Below are 6,000 nucleotides of genomic sequence, written 5' to 3' on the forward strand. Positions count from 1 at the left end.
TAGCAAAGTTTGAGTAAATAGGTTTGTCTGCTTGCTGTTTAAATGCCTATCCTAACTACTCTGATGTAAACCTGCCCAGGGCTAACCGTGCTTTAAACTAGAACCTGAAGCAAAATCAATTTGTCTAGATCCCTCAGCCTACAGAGAACCAACTGAGGCCCAGTGAGATGGAAGGACTCAGCCAAAGTTACAAATCCAGTCACTAGCAGAACCAGGCCAATAATTTGGACCCCATACTATCCAGTGCTTTCTGCCATTTTACACAAACAGCTCACAAGGTTTTGACTTACCAAATTGCAAAGAGACCAAGAAGGTATAAGCTGGAACAAATGGGCGACACTGCGTCCTACCAAGAAAAGTCATTGGCCGTCATTCTTATAGTGCAACTTAGAGTTTAGAAACCAATGGTCTTGAGAATAGTCTTTAGAAACCTGGAACATAACCTGTTCATAAGTAGAATACCTGCTGTATATTCTATGGGATAGATCATTGTGATTCTTATTTCGGTGCTTTTGACTCCCAAGAGCCATGAGGATAATTAAACCCATCATTCATGCATGTATCAGTGGCACAGGCAAATATCCATAATGGAAATCTTGAAAATCAATTTTTAAAATAAGAAAATTAGTTACTAAGGAAGTATAAGGAATAAACTTCAGGAATTTACCATTAAAATACATTATTCTTCTAATACTGATTTTATCAACACTGACAGATATCACATCGAACCCAGCCCTTTATAATAGGATTTTGGACAAGAAGAATCGGCCTAGCAGCGTTCCATGCACTCACTCCAGCTCTTGCATTTTCTTTTTGCGATACCTAAATCTAAGCCCTGTTTTCCTTTATTCTGTTAAGGTGTCTAATATTTTTCTGGGCTGAGGTAACTTTAGCAAACAGTGTTAGCAATTTAATCATATATTTCTTATAAAATAAAATTTAAAACATTTCTCACGTAATAATCCTCCCTTAACCCAATTTTTTTTTTCTTTCCTGTTCTGTAGCAGTAAACCAAGCAGTGTTTTTCAAGGTGAATAGGTTTCATTTAGGGCAAATCTACTTCCCCCCACAAAGCAAACTCAGAGCAATGTCTGACTACTTGTCGTTGCTTAGGTGGAAAATCACTCTTGTCTTTGCCACCACACAGCAACCTGTTCCCCTTATTTTTTTAGTTATACTCCCTCTCCTATCAGAGCTGAAATTGGCTGATGAGAAGCTCTGATAACTGTCTCAGAGCAGACTTGATTAGGAAGCATGTTACTTCTAACCTTGCTCCAAGGAGTTTAGGGCATGGTAAGCCATGACTGCAACATGTGTCTAGCTCCTCTTTCCCTTTTGGGAAAGAGTTAAGCCACAAATGAGAAGAGCACTTCTCCATCTAACAATAATCCATTTCACTTCTTACAAGTCACCCTTAGATTTCTCCCTCTACATCATTCTCTTGCCACAAACACCTGAGAAAATACTCACTGACATCTACTTTTATAAAATATACACTTTAATACTGAAGAAAAAAACTATTGTTATTCCAAGGCTAGAGTGATATCAGCCCATGATTCATGTACATGCTTGGTTGAAGAAATGTGTGTGGGAAATATAGTACCAAATCAAATGGCAAACAGTTTCTCAGAAATGTTTTGTGAGGTGCACAATGTTCTTTTCTCAAACATATGCCTATACTCCTTTCCCAAGGGCATTGCTGTTTTTTAACAAAGAAATAATTATGAATATTAAATGTGGCCAAAACATCCAGACAAGTACTGCTGTCTCCAAAATACAAGGCAGAAGAACTTGGCAAGGCAGTACAACTCTTCTTCCTGTAATATATTAATACTGTGTACGAAATTTCTATTTTTTCCAGAAACCACAGAGGGCGTAAAGAAGAAACAAAGAGCAAGTCAGCATGGTCAGGGTCAAGATGCTGACTTCTTGTCTCTGCCCCACCAACTTTCATCATCCCCTACAGAAAATATATAGGAAAAGGACAACCCAAGGTTGAATGCAGGATAACCCTTTGAGAGACACCTCCATGAAATGAGAATCTCATAATAGACATTTGATGCTGAAGCCAGACTCCTTCTCAGAACATTTCTTGCTTGGAGGAATGAAAGTGGGACCCGCAGAGAGAAGAATCTCACACAGCAGAATTCTTATAGAGTATGTAATAGGCTATCCTATCTAAGTGCCTGGAATAACAGAACTTCTTCACTTTGGCCTCAGCAATGTTATGATATATGAGCATGGAATTTCTGTAAAGATAAAAGTTCCCTGTTATTCATTGTTTGTAAAAAAAAAAAATCTATGCTTAGAGGCTTCTAGGACAGCTGTGTCAAGCAGCATTGTCTCTTGGGTGTAGAAAAACAACTATAACAACAGCAAGGAACTGAGTCATATGTAGATTATAAGAAGCTTCTAGAAAAAAAAAAGACATGAGTTCTAGCCCTGATTGCCACTTACCTATTGCATCTTGAACCCCAACTTCTTGAGCTATAAAACCTGGCCTACATGTATAAGCCTCAGGGTAGCTGTAAGATCAAATGAGATGATCTATATAAAGATATTCTTTATAAAGCTCTGGGTAAATGTTGTGAAAAGCTAGAAATGTATGTTATCATAATGTTTGTACTATTATACTTACGGCATTAGTTCCTCTACTTAACTTCTTTCTAATTCTCAAGTAGCTGCTCTCAATGGTGTGCAAGACCTAGATGACTTGTTTCTGAAGTGTGCATTGATTAGGCTGCAGTATTCACCAGCATTTATATTATACTTTTTATTTCTGTCTTTCATTTTCAACCAGAAAGAGCCCTTCCGAAAATATTCCTGGACCTCTGACATACATAAGGAATTATCTTTGGGGTTCAGGTAAGCAGTCAATGCTAAAGACACAGTTCTTCAGTAAAGACCAGTGGCTTTTAACTGATGGGCCTCTCTCTCAAGACAGCCAGTGAGTCCCAGGAATCTGTATATTTAACAGGAAACCAGCACCATGCCTTTTTGAGGCAGGCAGTTCCTTACCAATCTTTAGCATATTTATTTCCTGATAAGAATTATTCAGAGTGCTTAATAAATATATGGATACCAGGCCTTTTCTTGGAAAATCTGACTCAGTAGGTTTGAGTTAGGACCCAGGAATTTATGTTTTGAACAGGCACCCCAAGTGATTGTTACTGTGGACACAATTCTTTATGCCATCTTTACATCTTGCGCAACACTGGTAGAGGGAAACTACTGTTCATTCCAAAAGTAGGGGCACAGTTTGGTTTTTTTTTTTTTTTTGGTTTTTTTTTAAAGATTTTATTTATTTATTCATAGAGAAAGAGAGAGGCAGAGGGAGAAGCAGGCTCCATGCAGGGAGCCCGATGCGGGACTCGATCCCGGGTGGGGGGCACAGTTTTGGACCCTTTTCAGTATTAACCTTCACTAAACAGAGCCAGTAAAATTAATTATCATTCTTACATGAGTGGTTCAGGAAGAAATAATTTTCCATGAAATGCTTCTTGCCCCACTGAGAGACACTGTATACTTAACGGTAGACAATATAAAAACTAGGATTAGATACTGTCCTCAACTTTAGGCAGCTCTGTCTTATACCAGCATTTTACCTGATGTTATCCTTCCAATTGCTGGTGGACTCGTCCTAATTTTGTATTTATCCCATCACCAAAATCTCACAAGATCTGCCCTGATTAGCAATCATCGCCTCACAAGGACGGTCACATTTGACTTCGACTTAAATTAAAAACGTGGTGCCATTTTGGGGTTCATGGTGGCTTATTTGAATGAATCAGGTATGAAGAAAAGGATCAAGAGATAAGAATCTCTTTAAGTGATGCGAGCTAGGTGATAAAGAAAGCTATAAAAGAAGTTCTCTGCCGGAAGGTGGAACTGTTGAAAGGAACTGTAACTCTGAGTCATAGGATGGCTAAATATATTTTGTGCTACAGGAGAAGGAAATGTCTTTCAGAATGGTATGAAAGGCCCCGATTGGTATAAAAAGACAGTGTATGCTGTAGGTGCGTGGCTCCAACAACTGTCTGAAAGCCCATGAGAATAAAAGTATTCTATGAAAGTCTCTAAACAGTTGTTTCATGGATGCCTTAAAAACCATCATTTCCTTATGTATTTTTTGGCTTTTAGCCACCCCTCCCATACCTCTGTGGGATCAAGAAGCTATCCCTGATTAATAGGTAGGCTCTGCACCCGAGAGGTAGCCAAATCAGATAGGAAAAGTCACAGCCGGAAGAAAAATTGAGAAGCTTCAGCTGACACTACAGGTCTTATTCTTATCTCCAGAGATAATACCGATTTCTAAAGAACTGGAGGTTGTAAATGGGTCAGCTGACAGATAACAGCCGATAGGCTAGCTCCTGCAGAATAGCAAATCCTGGCACAACCCAACATTTTAACCCTTAGAGTTCCTGAATGTATATTTTACATTGTTTTGTCCTATTATAAAAGTAACATGTAAGTATTGTAAGAAATTTGGAAAACTAGGAGCAAAATGACACTACTGTGATCATTTATTGTAGACAAACAGCGAAAAACAACTGTGTTCAGTGAACTGACAGGGGAAAGATCACCCCATTCTGCGAGTTGGAGGAAGGAGGCGAGATCAAGAGGTAGTCTGAAGGGGTAAAGAAATTGTGTTCTTTTTTTTTTTTTTTTTTTTTTAAGAAATTGTGTTCTTAATGTCTCCCCGTCCCTATATTTTTCTTTTCAACTTCTCTGCTCACTCAACCCTTCCCACCTCTGTTCCCACCCCAAAGCCATCCGCTATGTCCTTCTTTCAGAATTCCTAGTCTACATATAGCAAGCCCCTCTAAATCCTAAACCAGTGCTACACCAGCATTAATGTGCACTCGAATCACTAGGAGATCTTGTTAAAATGCAAATTCTGATCCAGTAGGAGGGATGCAATCTCCCCTCCTCCTCCAGCTCTCAGAATGTGGTGGATCTTTCCCATGTCGCTTCACTGAACACAGTTGTTTTTAGCATTTGTCTGAGATTCTATGCTTCAAACAAGCTCCCAGATAATAATGCTGGTCATTGGGACAGATTTTGAGTAGAAACTCCTAAACCTCTTGTCAAGTGATCACTTCATCACCTAAACTTCTCTTGAATCTTCAGCTGTCTCCTCTGAGGACACTGTCTTCCTTTCAGTCCACTCAAGTGGGGGCTATTTTGTCTTTCACACCCCACATGCCTCAAGTGCCATTTTCGGACAATTATTTTCATTTACTTCTCTAGTGGAAAAAACAAAAAACAAAATCTGGCTCCTTTGGGGCTTATGTCTTCCAGTTATGCCAGCCCCCTCCTCCTCAAGGCAATTGTCACCAACTTCGTGTCACTCTTCCTGGCAGTAGACACTGGCACACAGCACGAGGTACAATATGGAAAGATACAATGAGGAATTTTATAAGAATGGCTGAGAATTACAGGAGAAATTCACAAAATCTGCCTATCAAATGTATGTCATTATAAATTCCTTGTCACTAAAGGGGTGCCTGGGTAGCTCAGTCAGTTGAGCATCCAACTCTTGGTTTCAGCTCAGGTCATGATCTCAGGTTTGTTAGATCAAGCCCCACATGAAGCCCATGTCAGGACCCCTGCTCAGCTGGGAGTCTGCATGAGAGTCTGTCTCTGGCCCTCTCCCCACTCACGTGTATGCATATGCATTCTCTCTCTCTCTCTCTCTCTCTCTCTCTCTCTTTCTCTCTCTCTCTCTTTCTCAAATAAATAAATCTTTAAAAATAAATAAATAAATAAATAAATAAATAAATAAATAAGTTCCTGGTCACTTATGTAAAAGACTGAGTGTTGTGAGGAGCTGATGTGGCATCATAGCAAGATCTTGATGTTCTCCTGTTGAACATGAACAATTTCACAGAACATCAACATCAAACAAGGCTACTCTGTGATCATGATAGGTCAAGACAAAAATATGATCGCTCCATAATCACATGTAAGCACGGACAAGATGTGAATACTGGGCAAGCC

At 39.4% G+C, this 6,000-nt stretch overlaps 1 long non-coding RNA gene across 3 annotated transcripts in view; it reads left to right on the forward strand.

Annotated features, from left to right (window-relative positions):
• LOC140628694 (uncharacterized) overlaps positions 1 to 5,786 on the forward strand; it is a 262,851-nt gene extending 257,065 nt beyond the window's left edge. For all 3 annotated transcript variants that reach the window (XR_012026708.1, XR_012026705.1, XR_012026714.1), the window contains one exon: positions 1,862 to 5,786. This is a non-coding gene — a long non-coding RNA (uncharacterized lncRNA). The remainder of the gene's footprint in view (positions 1 to 1,861) is intronic.
• Positions 5,787 to 6,000: the final 214 nt, after the last annotated feature.

Source organism: Canis lupus, chromosome X, assembly GCF_048164855.1.
Source record: "Canis lupus baileyi chromosome X, mCanLup2.hap1, whole genome shotgun sequence".
Classification (NCBI taxonomy): Eukaryota; Metazoa; Chordata; class Mammalia; order Carnivora; family Canidae; genus Canis; species Canis lupus.